Source organism: Drosophila rhopaloa, unplaced genomic scaffold (genome assembly GCF_018152115.1).
Source record: "Drosophila rhopaloa isolate 14029-0021.01 unplaced genomic scaffold, ASM1815211v1 contig_203, whole genome shotgun sequence".
NCBI classification, from domain to species: domain Eukaryota; kingdom Metazoa; phylum Arthropoda; class Insecta; order Diptera; family Drosophilidae; genus Drosophila; species Drosophila rhopaloa.
In genome coordinates, this window is record NW_025335088.1 from 1,560,957 (window position 1) to 1,585,365 (window position 24,409).

Below are 24,409 nucleotides of genomic sequence, written 5' to 3' on the forward strand. Positions count from 1 at the left end.
TTCTATTTTTATATGTCTGCAAGGATATTAAAACTTCGGCTTGCCGAAGTTAGCTTTCGTCCTCGTTTTTAAAGATATATGGATGCTACTATTCAAAAAATCTGAACGTTCATATATGTATATTTTATGACCGTTACAAGGCGAATTTTTAGCTGTCATAGAAAATAGCAAAATGCACCGCAAAATCGACATAGCTTCATTGTTATACCCTTGCAGAGGGTATTATAATTTAGGTCAAAAGTGAGCAACGCAGTGAAGAAGACATCTCCGACCCTATAAAGTATAAAACTGAGAGACTAGTTCGCGTAGAAACAGACAGACGGACATGCTTATATAAACTCAGGACGCGATCATGATCAAGAATATATGTACTTTATAGGGTCGGAGATGTATCCTTCACTGCGTTGCACACTTTTGACCAAAATTAAAATACCCTCTGCAAGGGTATAACAAGGAGAAACGCTATTGCCCCCAGCTGTTGCGGGTTTCGAAAATTTTAGAAACGCGCCATCTACCGAACTGCAGTGTAAACACCAAAAGCTGAGAGCGAGCAGCACCCCGCCCCCTGCTACCAGTTTTCTCGCTCTCTTCCGCTCTATCTTTCAGATAAAGATGACGTCATAATTAACACTTAAAATGTTCTATAACTTGTAAACAAATGGTGCGATTCTGAAAATTGTTGGAGTGTTGATCTATATTGACTGAATAATACTTATTTGATGCTAGTTTTGACCTGTTCCGCCCAAAAACTAGCCTTAGCCTAGAATCTTCATGTTTAATCCCAAATCTCTTATATTTTCCGACGTTCATATGGACGGACGAACAATGCTAAATCGACTCGGCTGTTGATCCTGCTCAAGAATATATATACTTTAAGGGGTTACCTGTTACATACCTTCCAACAATTACAATATACCCGTTTACACTTCGAGTAATGGGTATAATAAAACTGATTTCTTTTTTTTTTTTAGCAATATTTGGCTTTTAGGTGCTACAAACTACAAGCTAAGAGCAATCAGTCGGAACGGGCCAGATCATATAAAAGCAATCGAAAAAATGAATGAAAAAAAATGATTAATTCGTATTTTTAATACTTTATACTTAATTCTTTTAATACGTTTGATCGAACAAATGAATACTTATACTTTTTCTCATAAGTGGCTTTACTGGAAAAGTCATTTGAGAGCGCGAGCAGAACAAATTTTGTCTCTATACAGATTCTTACTCTAAACCAATTTTATAGGTTATTAACTATTTAAGCCATTCGACTATAAGTTAGTTTTAGGGATTTTTAAAAAGTCTTTCGAATCAGAGATTTACATTCAAATTTTTTCAATTTATAAATTATTAACGGAAGCCACACCCGCGGTTTTGGGTAGAAAACTGATAGGATACGGATAGTGTACAAATGTTTCGACAACTATGAGTAAACGAAAGCCATCGATTATTCCTCGTGCGCACCAAATGGCTGTTGATTATCAACAAGAATATCTAAACGCTTTGGGAATCCTGGGTCAAATAGTGAGGTCGAACAACTACGAAACCGAACGAGTTTATTTAACTTATATCTTGTACTAATCTTGCATATTCAATAGCCCATGCATATCAATAGACGATACCTAGAGCCCTCCAGAATCAACTCAATCATCGACAGATAAAGTAATTGGGGTTTTCTAGCATCCTAGAAAGGACACATTGACACATACAATGTGGGCTGCAAGTCCCGATTGCACAAAGAGACAAGTCCAGTCAAGAATTATTGATTCTATTGGACTTCTGGGACCTATTGTAATCCAATTCAAAACTCTATTCCAAAGGCAATGGCTTTTCATATTGCGTTTCGATGATATACTCTCAAGGAAACTGGCAGAAAATTGGCTAAAATGACGAGCCGACTTAAATAATTCTTCAAGAATTACAATTCCAATCAATTGACTACCATCAAGATTAGGAGTGACACTCACAGTTACCAGCAGAGGCCAAACACAGAGTCTTGCTACCAAAAACTCTTCGTATTTTGAAACTAATACTGGAGCCCGAGCACCCAGTTAACCTGCATTCTGATGTTACCTCATTGTATGTTAAAAATTTTGTATATTTGGAGCAAGGGATCTCATTCGAAAAATGTCATACGACTGTTTGTCTTGCTTTTACTACCTAGCGTCCATATATCTCCAACTACTTTCATTTGTTAACAATGTTTGTGATTGTGCAAAACCAATTCTGCTAAAGGACAATGACTATATGTGCCTCCTTGTTTGCTAGAGTTCTGATGACAATTGAATATTTTTATACCCTTGCAGAGGGTATTATAATTTTAGACAGAAGTTTGCAACGCAGTGAAGGAGTCATGTCCGACCCTATAAAGCATATATATTCTTGATCGGCATCACCAGGAAAGTCGGACGTCTATATCCTATAGCCCCCATTAAAACAATAGGGTGAAATCGCTTAAAATTGTATACTTTTCAGGATATTTCGCGCAGTATATAAGCTATCGACATGAATATTTCCAAATGTTATAGTTTTGTCAAAATCGGACAACAATATCATATAGCAGCCATAGAAACGATGGCATCATTCTGCGCAAAATCAACATAGCTTCGTTGGTTTTAGTAATGTAGACATAGAAACGAAATGTAGTCATTTTGTAATAACTGCAAGAGTATATAAACTTCGACTTGCCGAAATGTTTAAATTTAATTTTTAAGGCTTGGGGAAACTGTATTTATACCCGTTACTCGTAGAGTAAAAGGGTATATTGTATTCGTGCAAAAGTATGTAACAGGTAGAAGAAAGCGTTTCCGACCCTATAAAGTATATATATTCTTGTTCAGGATCAGTAGACGAGTCGATCTAGCCATCTCCGTCTGTCCGTCTGTCTGTCTGTCCGTATGAATGCTGAGATCTCGGAAACTATAAAAGCTAGAAGATTGGCATTTTGCATGTAGATTTTAGGAGTTGTTTCAAAATGGTGCCACGCCCCCTCTGACGCCCACAAGCCACAAGCTGTGGCCACAGTTTTGATGATATTATGAAAATTTTAATTGATATGTATTTGTTTCGTCAATAAATATCGATTGGCCTAATAAAAGTTTGCCACGCCCACTCTAACGCCCAAAAATCCATTAAACGCTTAAGCCTGGCTAGCGCCTACATTTCCGCCTTTCATGGCGCCATCTAACGGATGAGTTTGGAACAGCTGGCCAAGGTGCTCAACAGAGTCAACGTTAATTCTCGATAAGGATTTCTATTAAAGGAAATTGCGATGGTTTTCATTTGTCAATACCGAACTATATCCCAAGAACTATGCAAATCAAGTTAGCCAAATTGGAGGTCTAAGTCAAACAATGGCGTATGTGTGTATATATGTAAGCATATACATATGTATGTATTTACATTGTACACAGTTGCAATTGCCCGGCAATTATAATATTAAGTTGTTTAGCTGAGTAACGGGTATCTAATAGTCGAGGTACTAGACTATAGCGTTCTCTCTTGTTATACCCTTGCAGAGGGTATTATAATTTTGGTCAAAAGTGTGCAACGCAGTGAAGGAGACATCTCCGACTTTATAAAGTATATATATTCTTGATCAGGATCACCTCCTGAGTTGATATAGCCATGTCCGTCTGTCCGTCTGTCTGTTTCTACGCAAACTAGTCTCTCAGTTTTAAAGCTATCGAGTTGAAACTTTGCACACAGCCTTCTTTCCTTTGCACGCAGTATATAAGTCGGAACGGCCGGGATCGGCCGACTATATCCTATAGCTGCCATATAACTGATTGATAGGAAATGCCATAACTTTGGTGTTTGTAAAGTTAGGAAGTTAGAATTTTCTATGGGCTTTATATTTGTCCAATCAATCCGACCTACCAAATTTCATAAGGATCGGCCGACTATATCTTATAGCTGCCATATAACTGATTGATCTGAAATGCCATAACTTTGGTGTTTGTTAAGTTAGGAAGTTGGGATTTTCTATGGGTTTTATTTTTGGCCAATCAATCCGACCTACCAAAGTTCATAAGGATCGGCCGACTATATCTTATAGCTGCCATATAACTGAACGATTGGAAATGCTATAACTTTGGTGTTTTTAAAGTTAGGATGTTGGGATTTTTTATGAGTATTAAGAATGCATCATATGAATAATTTTGGAGAATATAATTTACAGAGTATTCTGCAAGGGTATATCAACTTCGGCTCCGCCCGAAGTTAGCTTGCCTTTCTTGTTATACCCTTGCAGAGGGTATTATAATTTTGGTCAAAAGTGTGCAACGCAGTGAAGGAGACATCTCCGACCCTATAAAGTATATATATTCTTGATCAGGATCACCTCCTGAGTTGATATAGCCATGTCCGTCTGTCCGTCTGTCTGTCCGTCTGTCTGTCCGTCTGTCTGTCCGTCTGTCTGTTTCTACGCAAACTAGTCTCTCAGTTTTAAAGCTATCGAATTGAAACTTTGCACACACCCTTCTTTCCTTTGCACGCAGTATATAAGTCGGAACGGCCGGGATCGGCCGACTATATCCTATAGCTGCCATATAACTGATTGATCGGAAATGCCATAACTCTGCTGTTTGTTAAGTTAGGAAGTTGGGACTCTCTATGGGTATTATATTTGGCCAATCAATCCGACGTACCAAATTTCATAAGGATCGGCCGACTATATCCTATAGCTGCTATATAACTGATTGATCGGAAATGCCATAACTTTGGTGTTTGTAAAGTTAGGAAGTTGGGATTTTCTATGGGTTTTATATTTGGCTAATCAACCCGACCTACCAAATTTCATAAGGATCGGCCGACTATATCCTATAGCTGCCATATAACTGATTGATCGAAAATGCCATAACTTTGGTGTTTGTAAAGTTAGGAAGTTGGGATTTTCTATGGGTTTTATATTTGGCTAATCAATCCGACCTACCAAATTTCATAAGGATCGGCCGACTATATCCTATAGCTGCCATATAACTGATTGATCGGAAATGCCATAACTCTGCTGTTTGTTAAGTTAGGAAGTTGGGATTTTCTATGGGTTTTATATTTGGCTAATCAATCCGACCTACCAAATTTCATAAGGATCGGCCGACTATATCCTATAGCTGCCGTATAACTGAACAATTGGAAATGCCATAACTTTGGTGTTTTTAAAGGTAGGAAGTTGGGATTTTTTATGAGTATTAAGAATGCATCATATGAATAATTTTGGAGAATATAATTTACAGAGTATTCTGCAAGGGTATATCAACTTCGGCTCCGCCCGAAGTTAGCTTTCCTTTCTTGTTTTTATATTGTTGATGCACAATAAACAGTACATACAAGTGGCTGAACGAAACCAAGCACGATCACATTAAATGTTTAGCGGATTACATATTCTGTAGATTCAAAAGCATCCATGACATATTGTGCATAAAAATAGTACCAAGCATAGTTCTACATTTTACTCGAAAAGACAAATTGAGCAATAGTAATTTAGTAGGGTAAGCCTTCTTCAACAGAAGAAATTTGTAAATATTCGGGACTGCAAACAATATTGTAAATTAGTACGGACAAAGGAAGTAAATAACAATTTAGTTGTGTAAAGATGATCAAATTCTTTCGACCATCGCCCAATAATTAAATTAAATTAGTTACTATTTAATTCAGAAAAACTAGGGCGGTTTTGGAAATGTTATTTTTATACCAGTTACTCGTAGAGTAAAAGGGTATATTGTATTCGTGCAAAAGTATGTAACAGGTAGAAGGAAGCGTTTCCGACCCTATAAAGTATATATATTCTTGTTCAGGATCACTAGCCGAGTCGATCTAGCCATGTCCGTCTGTCCGTCTCTCCGTCTGTCCATCTGTCTGTCCGTCCGTATGAACGCTGAGATCTCGGAAACTATAAAAGCTAGAAGATTGGCATTTTGCATGTAGATTTTGGGAGTTCCTACGCAGCGCAAGTTTGTTTCAAAATGGTGCCACGCCCCCTCTGACGCCCACAAGCCACAAGCTGTGGCCATAGTTTTGATGCTATTATGAAAATTTTAATTGATATGTATTTGTTCCGTCAATACCTATCGATTGGCCTAATAAAAATTTGCCACGCCCACTCTAACGCCCTAAAATCCATTAAAGGCTTAAGCCTGTCTAGCGCCTACATTTCCGCCTTTCATGGCGCCATCTAACGGATGACTTTGGAACAGCTGGCCAAGGTGCTCAACAGAGTCAACGTTAATTCTCGATAAGGATTTCTATTAAAGGAAATTGCGATGGTTTTCAGTTGTCAATACCGAACTATATCCCAAGAACTATGCAAATCAAATCTAGTTAGCCAAATTGGAGGTCTGAGTCAAACAATGGCGTATGTGTGTATGTATGTAAACATATACATATGTATGTATTTACATTGTACACAGTTGCAATTGCCCGGCATAGATAACTCCTTTCAAAGAAAGCTATTCGCTATACCCGTTACTCGTGTTGTGCAAACATTTAGACTTTAACATACATAATACTATTTAAGAATGTATGTGTTTAGCCAATATAAGTATGTATGTTTAATATTTCTAGTCAATTTATTGCACTCAAAAACATAAACATAAACACAGCTGCTGGTGCAGGACAAAAGCTGCATGCGCTAAAGCAGCGCTGGTGCTGATGCTCGTGCTGTAAAGCTGCCAGCACTAAGAGATCGCCGAATTCAAATTGATAATTTGAACTTTTAGTCCTTTTTTCCTGTGGTCACTATAATTCACATTATGTTAAAAAAAAAATAAAAAAAAAACACAAGAAGGCATATTTATATTAAGTTGTTTAGCTGAGTAACGGGTATCTAATAGTCGAGGCACTCGACTATAGCGTTCTCTCTGTTAGGCACAATAGCCTAACTAATGTCGTTTTAAGGTAACATAACATAACTTAAGGTCAAGTTAAAATTAACTTTTTATAATATGCAAAATCGACTTAAGTTTTACATGAATAATGTTATCATGTGTCAGACTTACACTATTTTTTATTTTTCTAAGTATATCAAAAATTTATTTGCAATTTCATTTTTGTAAAGTAAATTGTCATATAAATTATTCGATTTTTGTTGTTAAGTTTTACACCATTAAGTTTTACTATGTCACTACTTGCCTGATTATTCCATACCTTATTTGACGTTGTATGCCGTAAAAAACAAAACCCTTTCTTTAATAGGAGCTCTTGACATTAAAAAAATTTATATGGTCATGCGAAAAGCTAAGCTAATTGACTTGGTTCAATAGATTTGTGAAATATATCATAACAAATATTGCGAATTATATATAATTGTTTTTGAACAAACTACTTTAACAACTTTGAACGGAAATACTGTTTCACCATTCTCATTTGGCCAGATCATTTTATAAAATTCATTTACACGGATTTGATCTTAGATATATATATTTTAATGCATTATGTAAGGGTATTAATATTTAAAGACAATCAAAAAACAAGAAAGGAAAGCTAACTTCGGACGGAGCCGAAGTTGATATACCCTTGCAGAATATTCTGTAAATTATATTCTTCAAAATTATTCATATGATGTATTCTTAATACTCATAAAAAGTCCCAACTTCCTAACTTTAAAAACACCAAAGTTATGGCATTTCCAATCGTTCAGTTATATGGCAGCTATAGGATATAGTCGTCCGATCCTTATGAAATTCGGTAGGTCGGATTAATTGGCCAGAAATAAAACTCATAGAAAATCCCAACTTCCTAACTTAAAAAACACCAACGTTATGGCTTTTCCGATCGTTCAGTTATATGGCAGCTATATAATATAGTCGCCCGATCCGGCTCGTTCCGACTTATATACTACCTGCAATAGAACGACAACTTTTGGGAAAGTTTCAAGCAGATAGCTTTAAAACTGAGGGACTAGTTTGCGTAGAAACGGACGGACAGACGGACAGGCGGACATGGCTAGATCGACTCTTCTGGTGATGCTGATCAAGAATATATATACTTTATAGGGTCGGAAATGTCTCCTTCACTGCGTTGCAAACTTTTGACTGAAATTATAATACCCTCTGCAAGGGTATAACAATAGTGATGAAAAAAAGGAAATAGATGAGAGCTCTTTTCCACTCTGCCGAAAATACAAAAGATTTTTATAGGATTGACAACGAGGTAATGCTGCTTTAAATCACATCTGAGCCACATCTGCTCTACATATGCACACATTCTCGTTTTGTAGTACTTTATATGTACACCGAAAAAAAATAATCTCAGAAATGAAACTATAGTCACATCAATTTTATGTTATTGAGCACGCAAAAGGTGGTTTTTGGTGTACATCGTAACTGGTCAAATTGCATCATTTAATGGAACAAATTGCCCTAGGTCTGCCTAGTTTTTATACCCTTGCAGAGGGTATTATAATTTTGGTCAAATGTGTGCAACGCAGTGAAGGAGACATCTCCGACCCTATAAAGTACATATATTCTTGATCATGATCACCTCCTGAGTTGATATAGCCATGTCCGTCTGTCCGTCTGTCTGTTTCTACGCAAACTAGTCTCTCAATTTTAAAGATATCGAATTGAAACTTTGCACACACCCTTCTTTCCTTTGCACGCAGTATATAAGTCGGAACGACCGGGATCGGCCGACTATATCCTATAGCTGCCATATAACTGCCCCATAACTTTGGTGTTTGTAAAGTTAGAAAGTTGGGATTTTCTATGGGTTTTATATTTGGCCAATCAATCCGACCTACCAAAGGATCGGCCGACTATATCATATAGCCGTCATATAACTGATTAATCGGAAATGCCATAAGATTGGTGTTTTTTAAGTTAGGAAGTTGGGATTTTTTATGAGTATTAAGAATGCATCATATGACTAATTTTGGAGAATATAATTTACAGAGTATTCTGCAAGGGTATATCAACATCGGCTCCGCCCGAAGTTAGCTTTCCTTTCTTGTTATTTATTAATATTTGTTTCGATTTTAATATGCACTTGTAAATCATAAACCTCGACAGCGTTACCTGAGGTTTAGTAAAGAAGTACTGTGCAAAATTTCAAAAAGATTCGTCTAGTAGATTTTGAAGGATCGTGTACACCGACTTTGAAAATGGCAACTTTTCAGTTTTAAAGTTTTGAGCTCACAAAAAATCGAATACTAAAACTGCCCATAACTTTGGAAGTTTTACTCGGATCTTGGATTTTAATAAGAAAAAAAACAAGAAAGGAAAGCTAACTTCGGGCGGAGCCGAAGTTGATATACCCTTGCAGAATATTTTATAAATTATATTGTCTAAAATTATTCATATGATGTATTCTTAATACTCATAAAATGTCCCAACTTCCTAACTTTAAAAACACCAAAGTTATGTCATTTCCAATCGTTCAGTTATATGGCAGCTATAAGATATAGTCGGCCGATCCTTATGAAATTTGGTAGGTCGGATTGATTAGCCAAAAATAAAACCCATAGAAAATCCCAACTTCCTAACTTTAAAAACACCAAAGTTATGGCTTTTCCGATCAATCAGTTATATGGCGGCTATAGGATATAGTCGTCCGATCCTTATGAAATTTGGTAGGTCGGATTGATTAGCCAAAAATAAAACCCATAGAAAATCCCAACTTCCTAACTTTAAAAACACCAAAGTTATGGCTTTTCCGATCGTTCAGTTATATGGCAGCTATATGATATAGTGGCCCGATCCGGCTCGTTCCGACTTATATACTACCTGCAATAGAAATACAACTTTTGGGAAAGTTTCAAGCAGATAGCTTTAAAACTGAGGGACTAGTTTGCGTAGAAACGGACGGACAGACGGACAGACGGACAGACGGACAGACGGACAGACGGACAGACGGACGGACAGACGGACGGACAGACGGACAGACGGACATGGCTAGATCGACTCTCCTGGTGATGCTGATCAAGAATATATATACTTTATAGGGTCGGAAATGTCTCCTTCACTGCGTTGCAAACTTTTGACTGAAATTATAATACCCTCTGCAAGGGTATAAAAATGTAAATACTTTACTCTCCCCTAAGTAAATATAATACTTGTTTTTACAAGATAGAAGTATCTTTAACAAGACAGGAAGCATTTCTATGCTTAGATTTCTAAAACCAACGAAGCTATGTCGATTTTGCGCTGAATGATGCCATCGTTTCTATGGCTTCTATATGATATTGTTGTCCGATTTTGACAAAATGCTTAAATGTTAATAGCTTATATACTGCGCGAAATATCCTGAAAAGTATAGAATTTAAAGCGATTGTTTCTATAGGAGCTATAGGATATTGACGTCCGACTTTCCTGATGATGCCGTTCAAGAATATGTATCGGAAATGTCTTCTTCACTGCGTTGCAAACTTTTGACTGAAATTATAATACCCTCTGCAAGGGTATTTACCTAAATGATTTTGTTTTACGCAGTCCGTCCGTTTGGCTGTTTGTACACAAACTAGTCACTCAGTTTTAAATAAATCTTTTAAATCTATTTAAATAAATCTTTGTAAAAAGTTTTCTTTCTGTTGCAGGTAGTTTATAAGTCAGAATGAATGGATCAGCTCACTATACTATATTGCTCCAATAGAAACCATCGCGAAAAAGGAAAGAAAAACAAGAAAGGAAAGCTAACTTCGGGCGGAGCCGAAGTTGATATACCCTTGCAGAATACTCTGTAAATTATATTCTCCAAAATTATTCATATGATGCATTCTTAATACTCATAAAAAATCCCAACATCCTAAAACACCAAAGTTATGGCATTTCCAATCGTTCAGTTATATGGCAGCTATAAGATATAGTCGGCCGATCCTTATGAACTTTGGTAGGTCGGATTGATTGGCTAAAAATAAAACCCATAGAAAATCTCAACTTCCTAACTTTACAAACACCAAAGTTATGGCATTTCCGATCGTTCAGTTGTATGGCAGCTATAAGATATAGTCGGCCGATTCTCATGAAATTCGGTAGGTCAGATTGATTGGCCAAAAATAAAACCTATAGAAAATCTCAACTTCCTAACTTTACAAACACCAAAGTTATGGCATTTCCGATCGTTCAGTTATATGACAGCTATAGGATATAGTCGTCCGACTTATATACTGCGTGCAAAGGAAAGAAGGGTGTGTGCAAAGTTTCAATTCGATATCTTTAAAACTGAGAGACTAGTTCGCGTAGAAACAGACAGACGGACAGACAGACGGACAGACAGACGGACAGACAGACGGACAGACGGACATGGCTATATCAACTCAGGAGGTGATCCTGATCAAGAATATATATACTTTATAGGGTCGGAGATGTCTCCTTCACTGCGTTGCACACTTTTGACCAAAATTATAATACCCTCTGCAAGGGTATAAATATAACTTTATCATATGTCAATACACTTAAGGACATAGTAATTTTTAGAAACTTCATAAATACAAGTTTGGTTTTATAAAAATCGGACTACTTTATCATAAAGCTGCAAATCATATATGTGGCAAATAAAATTAAAACGTAGTTTCGGAAAATAAACCCATATATTCCGAGATATAGTCATTATACCCTTGCAGAGGGTATTATAATTTTGGTCAAAAGTGTGCAACGCAGTGAAGGAGACATCTCCGACCCTATAAAGTATATATATTCTTGATCAGGATCACCTCCTGAGTTGATATAGCCTTGTCCGTCTGTCCGTCTGTCCGTCTGTCCGTCTGTCTGTCCGTCTGTCTGTCCGTCTGTCTGTTTCTACGCGAACTAGTCTCTCAGTTTTAAAGATATCGAATTGAAACTTTGCACACACCCTTCTTTCCTTTGCACGCAGTATATAAGTCGGAACGGCCGGGATCGGACGACTATATCCTATAGCTGTCATATAACTGAACGATCGGAAATGCCATAACTTTGGTGTTTGTTAAGTTAGGAAGTTGGGATTTTCTATGGGTTTTATTTTTAGCCAATCAATCCGACCTATCAAATTTCATAAGGATCGCCCGACTATATCCTATAGCTGCCATATAACTGAACGATTGGAAATGTCATAACTTTGGTGTTTTTAAAGTTAGGAAGTTGGGATTTTTGATGAGTATTAAGAATGCATCATATGAATAATTTTGGAGAATATAATTTACAGAGTATTCTGCAAGGGTATATCAACTTCGGCTCCGCCCGAAGTTAGCTTTCCTTTCTTGTTTTTAATGATTTCAGAATTACGGTTTTACTTTTACAAAAATCGGACGACTATATCATATAGCTGCTATAGGAATGATAGGAATCGAAATATAGAATATTAAATTTTTGTAACAATTTCAAGAGTATATTTGTGTAAAAAATACTAAAATTTATTTTTTTGAAAAATGTAAACCTTTTTTGGTTAAGAATGTTCTGCTATAAAAAGTACTTTAGTGTTTTAATATCAGTTAATTTGAAAGTTAAAGCAATTTAAACCAAGTTGTCCAATAAAGTTATAATTTACATGGGTCGGCATCCGTATATGAAACAACCCTAAAATAAAAGTATTTTTCTGCTTAAAAAAAGTGTTTTCTTTGAACGTACTAAATAGGAATTTATTAAAGATGATCAATAATCAAATAGCTTTTTTCATGCACAAGTAGGCTGAAAACGACTCCGCATTGGGGCCATAAAGTTCTTGTCTTGGTCGCTGCTGTTTCTATAGGTAATTTGAGAAAAACCATGCATATTAAATTTATGAATGTCCGAGTGGTCACATTTCTTGTAATTCAATAGCGATAAAAAGAGCACTTCATATTCTGTTTTTTTAGACACACCATATGGGGGGCCAACGTGACGCGACGTTAGGAACAATTGCATTGAAAGTATATTTAAGAAATTACACACATTACACTTGTTTACAAAAATAAATCGACCATTTACTCCAGAGATGAAAGTTTAGTTGTTTGGTGCTGCTGGGTTCCAATTTTATAGAACTTTTCCAACTTTTTAAACTTTTTATACCCTTGCAGAGGGTATTATAATTTTGGTCAAAAGTGTGCAACGCAGTGAAGGAGACATCTCCGACCCTATAAAGTATATATATTCTTGATCAGGATCACCTCCTGAGTTGATATAGCCATGTCCGTCTGTCCGTCTGTCCGTCTGTCCGTCTGTCTGTCCGTCTGTCTGTCCGTCTGTCTGTCCGTCTGTCTGTTTCTACGCGAACTAGTCTCTCAGTTTTAAAGATATCGAATTAAAACTTTGCACACACCCTTCTTTCCTTTGCACGCAGTATATAAGTCGGAACGGCCGGGATCGGCCGACTATATCCTATAGCTGCCATATAACTGATTGATCGGAAATGCCATAACTCTGCTGTTTGTTAAGTTAGGAAGTTGGAATTTTATATGGGTTTTATATTTGGCCAATCAATCCGACCTACCAAATTTCATAAAGATCGGCCGACTATATCCTATAGCTGCCATATAACTGATTGATCGGAAATGCCATAACTTTGGTGTTTGTGAAGTTAGGAAGTTGGGATTTTCTATGGGTGTTATATTTGGCCTATCAATCCGAACTACCAAATTTCATAAGGATCGGCCGACTATATCCTATAGCCACCATATAACTGATTGATCGGAAATGCCACAACTTTGGTTTTTGTTAAGTTAGGAAGTTGGGATTTTCTATGGGTTCTATTTTTAACCAATCAATCCAACCTATCAAATTTCATAAGGATCGGCCGACTATATCCTATAGCTGCCATATAACTGAACGATTGGAAATGCCATAACTTTGGTGTTTTTAAAGTTAGGAAGTTGGGATTTTTTATGAGTATTAAGATTGCATCATATGAATAATTTTGGAGAATATAATTTACAGAATATTCTGCAAGGGTATATCAACTTCGGCTCCGCCCGAAGTTAGCTTTTCTTTCTTGTTTTAATTATTTTTATACCCTTGCAGAGGGTATTATAATTTTGGTCAAAAGTGTGCAACGCGGGACAGGAGACATCTCCGACCCTATAAAGTATATATATTCTTGATCAGGATCACCTCCTGAGTTGATATAGCCATGTCCGTCTGTCCGTCTGTCCGTCTGTCTGTTTCTACGCAAACTAGTCTCTCAGTTTTAAAGCTATCGAGTTCAAACTTTGCACACACCCTTCGTTCCTTTGCACGCAGTATATATGTCAGAACGGCCGGGATCGGCCGACTATATCCTATAGCTGCCATATAACTGGTTGATCGGAAATGGCATAACTTTGGTGTTTGTAAAGTTAGGAAGTTGGGATTTTCTATGGGTTTTATTTTTATACCCTTGCAGAGGGTATTATAATTTTGGTCAAAAGTGTGCAACGCAGTGAAGGAGACATCTCCGACCCTATAAAGTATATATATTCTTGATCAGGATCACCTCCTGAGTTGATATAGCCATGTCCGTCTGTCCGTCTGTCCGTCTGTCCGTCTGTCCGTCTGTCCGTCTGTCTGTCCGTCTGTCTGTTTCTACGCGAACTAGTCTCTCAGTTTTAAAGATATCGAATTGAAACTTTGCACACACCCTTCTTTCCTTTGCACGCAGTATATAAGTCGGAACGGCCGGGATCGGCCGACTATATCCTATAGCTGCCATATAACTGAACGATCGGAAATGCCATAACTTTGGTGTTTGTAAAGTTAGGAAGTTGGGATTTTCTATGGGTTTTGAATTTGGCTAATCAATCCGACATGCCGAATTTCATAAGGATCGGCCGACTATATCCTATAGCTGCCATATAACTGATTGATCGGAAATGCCATAACTTTGGTGTTTGTAAAGTTAGAATGTTGGGATTTTCTATGGGTTTTATATTTGGCTAATCAATCCGACATGCCGAATTTCATAAGGATCGGCCGACTATATCCTATAGCTGCCATATAACTGATTGATCGGAAATGCCATAACTTTGGTGTTTGTAAAGTTAGGAAGTTGGCATTTTCTATGGGTGTTATATTTGGCCAGCCAATCCGACCTACCAAATTTCATAAGGATCGGCCGACTATATCCTATAGCTGCCATATAACTGAACGATTGGAAATGTCATAACTTTGGTGTTGTTAAAGTTAGGAAGTTGGGATTTTTTATGAGTATTAAGAATGCATCATATAAATAATTTTGGAGAATATAATTTACAGAGTATTCTGCAAGGGTATATCAACTTCGGCTCCGCCCGAAGTTAGCTTTCCTTTCTTGTTAGCCAATCAATCCGACCTACCAAACTTCATAAGGATCGGCTGACTATATTCTATAGCCGCCATATAACTGATTGATCGGAAATGCCATAACTTTGGTGTTTGTAAAATTAGGAAAATGGGATTTTCTATGTGTTTTATTTTTGGCCAACCGATCTGATTTTAGAGAATATAATTTATTCATTTTTTGGATTTTTGGTAACACTTTGAAGGCAAAAATAATCATAAAAAAAAACTCGACGTCACTACCTGCGGTTTTAGGTACAGAAATAGTGAGCAAAATTTCAAAACGATTCGTTCAATATATTTTGCAGGATCGGCTGCACCGACTTTGAAATTGCTACTCTTCAGGAGAGCGTTTTGAAGTTTTGGACACCCAAAAATCGCATACAAAACGAGCTAACTCACCTACGTTCAACTGCCTATAACTTCGGAAGTTTTACTCGGATCAATCTCAAATTTTAATGCAATATTCTTCAAATGTTGTTAACATTCCCGCCAAGCAACCCGGTTTAAATAAAAAACCGAATTGGAAACGTCTTTTCTATCGACCTGCCCATCACAATAAAATCATAAACAAGAAAGGAAAGCTAACTTCGGGCGGAGCCGACTTTGATATACACTTGTAGAATATTTTGTAAATTATATTCTCCAAAATTATTCATATGATGCTCTTAATACTCATAAAAAATCCCAACTTCTCAACTTTAAAAACACCAAAGTTATGGCATTCCAATCGTTCAGTTGGCAGCTATAGGATATTTGCGATACGTTTCGATTGAAGTATTACTCGTTCCGGTCTAAGCATCACGGCAGATTTTCTGTGCCTTTGTACTGTAGTCGACTTTGCACATTCTCCTGGGGTGCATCGTCCCAACGTTTACTGCCGTCCACAGTAATCTGTCTCGCTGCATAAAAACATAGGCTTGCCGAAACTAGCTTCCGTTATCGGCTTATTTCAATTTATGAAATGTTTTTATATTTACATTATACAATTCTTTTCATTATTTTCCTTTCAGAGGCGACATTAAGAAACGGCTCAGTAGACGCTTATTATTTGAACAAAATATCTTCACTATGAATTGAAATCGTTAAAAGAAGTGGTAAGTAAATCAAAAAACAGGATTTTTATACCCTTGCAGAGGGTATTATAATTTTGGTCAAAAGTGTGCAACGCAGTGAAGGAGACATCTCCGACCCTATAAAGTATATATATTCTTGATCAGGATCACCTCCTGAGTTGATATAGCCATGTCCGTCTGTCCGTCTGTCTGTTTCTACGCAAACTAGTCTCTCAGTTTTAAAGCTATCGAGTTCAAACTTTGCACACACCCTTCTTTCCTTTGCACGCAGTATATATGTCAGAACGGCCGGGATCGGCCGACTATATCCTATAGCTGCCATATAACTGATTGATCGGAAATGCCATAATTTTGGTGTTTGTTAAGTTAGGAAGTTGGGATTTTCTATGGGTTTTATTTTTGGACAATCAATCCGACCTATCAAATTTCAAAAGGATCGGCCGACTATATCCTATAGATGCCATATAACTGAACGATTGGAAATGCCATAACCTTGGTGTTTTTTTAAAGTTAGGAAGTTGGGATTTTTTATGAGTATTAAGAATGCATCATATGACTAATTTTGGAGAATATAATGTACATAATATTCTGCAAGAGTATATCAACTTCGGCTCCGCCCGAAGTTAGCTTTCCTTTCTTGTTTGTTTATTAAACAAAAAGTTGTGAGTGTACCTTAGAATTAGGTTTATTCTGCCCTTAATATTGTTTGCTAATCCGTAGTCTGGACGAATTCTGACCTTTTATGGAATTATTATTCTTGTTTTACTATGATAATAAAGATCAAGAAAAGTGTGTTTATTTTTGGTAGCAGCACCGCTTAATTTGATGCCCAAATTGCTTAAAACGCTTCAGCATGGAATTGTTTTTCTCGACCTCGGCAATCCTTGTCTCCACCATTCTGCACCAATTATTTATAAAAGTACACAGTTTTTTTCTATTTTAAAATAATTAGTTAGTTAGCTTATGTTGTTATGTGCATTATCTGATACTAACTGATATAAACTAGTTTTACCAGATAAAATCATCTTAAAATATTTAATATGTCAATCAGAGTCAGCTAAGAGATAGATGATGAAAGTATGAAAAATATGTGTATATTATTATTGTTTTTAGATTAGCACGCGCGAGGAGTCACTATCGAAAAGTTGTAGACCTAATTAAAGTTTGTTGGGGAATTCAAGAACAAATTCGGTACGTAACAAATTCAAAGCAATTTGGTTGAACAACATTTTTAGGGTCAAGCCAGGGTCGGCCATGTCATGGCCATCAAATCCTTCAGTGATTATTACACTTGTCGCACCCCATTGGGCTTAGCCACGACGTTATTGACTCACCCTGCAGATTACAGTGTTTTCAGAAGCCGTCAGCTCTCCGGTTTACCATCATCTGCACTGTTCTTATTATGTCAACATTTCCTCGGCTTTCACGTCGATGCAATGAAATTTTGTGGCTTATTATTCTGGCTGGTTTCCTCACCGTATTCTCACATTAATAACAAGAGCTTCTAAAGGGGGATGAAGTTTTTCCTAATACTATACTGATTTGCAGTCATCTAAGTGACTTCTTTAACAGAAATAAGGCTCACACGCATAGTGATTGTGTTGCTGTACTACACAAAGAAAAAATTGTATAATAAAATATTGTTTTTAAATAACATGCAAGTCTAAATAATGTGCAAGGGCGCCGACTATTTTATTTTACTTTTTCTCTACTGTACTTCATGTATATATTAAAATATTAAGACACATATTTAACAGAAAGTAAGTTTTAATTCCTTTTTATACCCTTGCAGAGGGTATTATAATTTTGGTCAAAAGTGTGCAACGCAGTGAAGGAGACATCTCCGACCCTATAAAGTATATATATTCTTGATCAGGATCACCTCCTGAGTTGATATAGCCATGTCCGTCTGTCCGTCTGTCTGTCCGTCTGTCTGTCCGTCTGTCTGTTTCTACGCAAACTAGTCTCTCAGTTTTAAAGATATCGAACTGAAACTTTGCACACACCCTTCTTTCCTTTGCACGCAGTATATATGTCGGAACGGCCGACTATATCCTATAGCTGCCATATAACTGATTGATCGGAAATGCCATAACTCTGCTGTTTGTTAAGTTAGGAAGTTGGGACTTTCTATGAGTTTTATATTTGGCCAATCAATCCGGCGTACCAAATTTTATAAGGATCGGCCGACTATATCCTATAGCTGCCATATAACTGATTGATCGGAAATGCCATAACTCTGCTGTTTGTTAAGTTAGAAAGTTGGGATTTTCTATGGGTTTTATTTTTGCCCAATCAATACGACATATCAATTTTCATAAGGATCAACCGACTATATCCTATAGCTGCCATATAACTGATTGATCGGAAATGAAATAACTTTGGTGTTTGTAAAGTTAGAAAGTTGGGATTTCCTATGGGTTTTATTTTTGGCCAATTAATCCGACCTACCAAATTTCATATGGATCGGCCGACTATATCCTGTAGCTGCCATATAACTGAACGATTGGAAATGCCATAACTTTGGTGTTTATACCCGTTACTCGTAGAGTAAAAGGGTATATTGTATTCGTGCAAAAGTATGTAACAGGTAGAAGGAAGCGTTTCCGACCCTATAAAGTATATATATTCTTGTTCAGGATCACTAGCCGAGTCGATCTAGCCATGTCCGTCTGTCCGTCTCTCCGTCTGTCCGTCTGTCTGTCTGTCCGTATGAACGCTGAGATCTCGGAAACTATAAAAGCTAGAAGATTGGCATTTTGCATGTAGATTTTAGGAGTTCCTACGCAGCGCAAGTTTGTTTCAAAATGGTGCCACGCCCCCTCTGACGCCCACAAGCCACAAGCTGTGGCCCCAGTTTTGATGCTATTATGAAAATTTTAATTGAAATGTATTTGTTTCGTCAATAAATATAATTAAACGCTTAAGCCTGGCTAGCGCCTACATTTTCGCCTTTCATGGCCCGTGGTACCAATGTCTTGGGGTAGATGGCGCAATACAATAGCGCATATTTATATTAAGTTGTTTAGCTGAGTAACGGGTATCTAATAGTCGGGGCACTCGACTATAGCTTTCTCTCTTGTTATACCCTTGCAGAGGGTATTATAATTTTGGTCAAAAGTGTGCAACGCAGTGAAGGAGACATCTCCGACCCTATAAAGTATATATATTCTTGATCAGGATCACCTCCTGAATTAATATAGCCATGTCCGTCTGTCCGTCTGTCTGTTTCTACGCAAACTAGTCTCTCAGTTTTAAAGCTATCGAGTTCAAACTTTGCACACACCCTTCTTTCCTTTGCACGCAGTATATATGTCGGAACGGCCGGGATCGGCCGACTATATCCTATAGCTGCCATATAACTGATTGATCGGAAATGCTATAACTTTGGTGTTTGTAAAGTTAGGAAGTTGGGATTTTCTATGGGTGTTATATTTGGCCAATTAATCCGACCTACCAAATTTCATAAGGATCGGCCGACTATATCCTATAGCTGCCATATAACTGATTGATCGGAAATGCTATAACTTTGGTGTTTGTAAAGTTAGAAAGTTGGGATTTTCTATGTGTTTTATATTTGGCCAATCAATCCGACCTACCAAATTTCATAAGGATCGGCCGACTATATCCTATAGCTACCATATAATTGAACGATTGGAAATGCCATAACTTTGGTGTTTTTAAAGTTAGAAAGTTGGTATTTTTTATGAGTATTACGAATGCATCATATGAATAATTTTGGAGAATATAATTTACAGAGTATTCTGCAAGGGTATATTAACTTCGGCTCCGCCCGAAGTTAGCTTTCCTTTCTTGTTTTAAAGTTAGGAAGGTGGGATTTTTTATGAGTATTAAGAATGCATCATATGAATAATTTTGGAGAATATAATTTGCAGAATATTCTGCAAGGGTATTTCAACTTCGGCTCCGCCCGAAGTTAGCTTTCCTTTCTTGTTTGTTTTTCTATCGTTCCTGTGTCAGTCATATGATATATTCATCTGTTTTTTACAAAATTTAAAACATATTTTTGAAACCGTAAACCATAACTGGATATATTTGTATATTTTTAAAAATTAAAAAAAACCTATTAAATATGACTGCGAATGCTGATTATCAATATATCATATATGTATCTGTACTTAGGAAATGTTTAGGAAATGTTGTCCCTACAACGTTGCAAGCTTTTGACTGATTCGAATATTGAATTCTATTTCTTTAATAGCTGGAAAGCGTAATTGTCAAAAATATATTTTTTACCTTCAGTAACAGACTCTAGACTTTCTTTCGAAATATAATAAATATATATTTATCCTTTAAGGGGGAGCCTGCTTTAAAAAATCGAATTTTTTTGTATAAATGTCTACCGAAACTATCCAAGAACAAGAAAGGAAAGCTAACTTCGGGCGGAGCCGAAGTTGATATACCCTTGCAGAATACTCTGTAAATTATATTCTCCAAAATTATTCATATGATGCATTCTTAATACTCATAAAAAATCCCAACTTCCTAACTTTAATAACACCAAAGTTATAGCATTTCCAATCGTTCAGTTATTTGGCAGCTATAAGATATAGTCGGCCGATCCTTATGAACTTTGGTAGGTCGGATTGATTGGCCAAAAATAAAACCCATAGAAAATCCCAACTTCCTAACTTAACAAACACCAAAGCTATGGTATTTCCGATCAATCAGTTATATGGCAGCTATAGGATATAGTCGGCCGATCCTTATGAAATTTGGTGGTTCGAATTGATTGGCCAAATATAAAACCGATAGAAAATCCCAGTTTTAAAGCTATCTGCTTGAAACTTTCCCAAAAGTTGTCTTTCTATTGCAGGTAGTATATAAGTCGGAACGAGCCGGATCAGGCGACTATATCTTATAGCTGCCATATAACTGAACGATCGGAAAAGCCATAACTTTGGTGTTTTTTAAGTTAGGATTTTCTATGGGTTTTATTTTTGGCTAATCAATCCGACCTACCGAATTTCATAAGGATCGGCCGACTATATCCTATAGCCGCCATATAACTCGGAAATGCCATAACTTTGGTGTTTGTAAATTAGGAAGTTTGGATTTTCTATGGGATTTATTTTTGGCCAATCAATCCGACCTACCAAATTTCATAAGGATCTGACTATATCTATATATATATCCTATCGCTGCCATATAACTGAACGATTGCCATAACTTTGGTGTTTTTAAAGTTAGGAAGTTGGGATTTTTTATGAGTATTTAGAATGCATCATATAAATAATTTTGGACAATTTAATTTACAAAATATTCTGCAAGGGTATATCAACTTCGGCTCCGCCCGAAGTTAGCTTTCCTTTCTTGCTAAGAAGTAAAATGTTGTTTACAAAATTAAATCGACAATTATTTAAAAACACTTACAATTTTGTATAGTACGTTTTTCACGTGTTTTAATGCCTTATATATTTTTTAGAAATTCAGAAACTTCAGATACTTTATAATGTTTTAAAAGGGTGGGATGACATTATAAGATATTCCAAATAGAAAAAGGTTACTTTAACTTAAGTCCCGTGTACATTATGTTTCAGTCAGTTGGTTTATCCTGGCATAACGAAATGTTTCAAAGATTTATCAAAAGCATTATAATGGGACTTGAGCCCTGGAGGATATATACAACTCCAAAATATATATTCTTGATCACTACTGTGTTTTTTTTGGCAGCACGGATGAATTCTGCATAAAAAGTAAAACAAAAATTTTCTGAAAAAAGTTAATCTTCATACGCCAATAATCAACATCCAAATTTTGTTTAGCTAATGGCAAGTCAAATCTACCGGTAATAAACAAAGTACTGGATATTTGGACTAGCCCCAGCCATCCCCAAGAAAGACTCGCACATTTCCGTTAACATATACTTGAGTATCCAGTACTTTAAAAATGCACAAGCATAAGCAGGCATAAATAATACATAAGCCTGTCGGAGGATGGAAGTCTGGACGACCGGATAAACGGAGCAGAAAATGTAGTCCTTTGTAAGCTATGCGCGGTCCAGTCGTCCTTTTGTTTGCAGCTTTTTGACCAAACAAGTGCACCATCAACAAACAAACAATATACACCCAAAGCGCATTCAGTAACAAAACAGTCATAAACACAAAGGCAAACCTCTCTTTGAACTGCGATTTGTAAGAGCCCCTTGATCCATTCACAGTCCTATTTTCTAGCCAAATCCGTATCACATATGCAAATTCAAATATGCCTTCACTGGAATTTTGAAAAGTAATCGATTTTATAAAACGAGAACGGAAGCTACCGTATGGAAAGATTTTTAAACATGATCAGTGTAAAAATAATACAAAACAAGAAAGAAAGCAAACTTCGACAAGCCGAAGTTTATATACCCTTGCAGTTACTACAAAACGACATTTCGATTACTATACCCATATTACTATAAACAATGAAGCTATGTCGATTTTATTATATTATATATTGATTAAACACAATAAAATTGATGAACTGTTAAAATATAAAATTTTATTATAAATATTGTCAAATGCAGAATACGTATTTGGAGGTAAATCAAGCGTGTGTTTTTTGGGATTTGGTAATATTTAAATATTATGGATTAACGGTTTTAATTAAATTAAAATCGGACATCTAAATCATATAGCTCCCATAGGAAAATCAAAAAAAAAATTAAAAATGGAAAAAAAATTTATTTAGGTGTTTTTCTATTTATCAAAATATTTCTTTGAGATTTAGTAATTATTTACTATATCAGAATTACGCTTTTAGTTTTGCCAAGTCGGACAATAATATCATATAGCTGCCATAGAAACGATGGCAAATTGCAGCGCAAAATCGACATAGCTCCATTGTTTTTGGTAATATAGGCATAGAAATTGAAATGTCGTGTTTTAATAACTGCAACGGTATATAAACATCGGCTTGCTGAAGTGTACTTCCTTTATTGTTGTTTGTTATTTCTAAAATAATAAAATGTCCGAATTCCCTCACTGAACACCAAAGGCTATTCATACTAAAAATGTTTATTGTGTGTATTTTAAAAATATAATTATCCTTCTGTAATATAAAAAAAAAAAAATTAAGTAAAAATAAGTTCATGGCCCATAATCTGGAGATTGAACGTGATCGGATCTTATACCTCTTTGGGGTTCAATTTGCAAAGTGGAAAGCGGTCTTTGTCCTTTCAAACCGTATTCATTTTTAATGCCAGCACGTGTTTGAACAGCCGCATTAGGGCTACTACCAATGCTCGTAAACAATGCTGGCCACAATCAATAGAACAGACCACATGTCATGAGAAGGCTAGGACTAGAAAAATTGAAAATTCATTATTGCACCAGTTTTTTATGTATTTTGGGTGTTATTTTGCGGCGCTTCAGAGGAAGAGAAATAATATTTATTGTATGCACCGTGAAACACACACCAATCAACCACGTGCCAACTTAGTGAAATCGGACACAGTTGGCCCAAAGGGATGGGTAACAAGCAAACAAAAAAACCAAATCGATTTATTTAAAAATTTCGGCAATGAAAATTTGCAGACTTTAGTGTGCTTATAACGTAAGACTTAAAGGAATGTTACAGGAACCAACGGACCAACCATAGGGCAAACTTCTGTGAAACATTTACCTATTTTTGAGCATTGATTATTTAAAAAGGAAGTTTTTTGAATGTTCAATGCACAAAATTATGTAAATGTGTGATCATTTTAAAAATGACTTTTTATAATATAGCTTTAATGCTAAAGAGTTGTATTTTAGCCAGCTGAAGTTATATTTTGAATAGCTTTAGATCTAAAATTTAAGAATCTTTATCAAATTGAGGCTTAATAATCTTAATAAATGTTCAAATATTTAATCTTAATTCCATATTTAGCTTTTGTGGACAGTGTATGTTGACAAATAGTCGCACAGTATTTACTTCTTGATAAACGAGCGTACACTTTCAAAGAACTTACTTTATCCTCTTTGTTTGTATACTTACGCACTTTCCGTAACTAATTTATTATTTATTTATTTGGAATTTTGTGCTTCTGTCACTGTTCCTTTCCGCAGCTTGACCATTTCGTACCATACAGGATGTCATTTTTTTAAGTTTTACTCGTTTACGTATGTGTAGGTGTCTATAAATATTGGTATTTTAATATAAGAGAAAGAAGAAACA

At 36.2% G+C, this 24,409-nt stretch overlaps 1 protein-coding gene across 1 annotated transcript in view; it reads left to right on the forward strand.

The window, feature by feature from the left end:
- Window positions 1-24,409, forward strand: part of LOC108048081 (transcription factor Sox-5) — a 74,872-nt gene that overhangs the window by 7,635 nt on the left and 42,828 nt on the right. The window contains exon 2 of the mRNA XM_044460636.1: window positions 16,187-16,270. The gene's annotated coding sequence lies outside the window, so the exon portion shown is untranslated. The remainder of the gene's footprint in view (window positions 1-16,186; window positions 16,271-24,409) is intronic.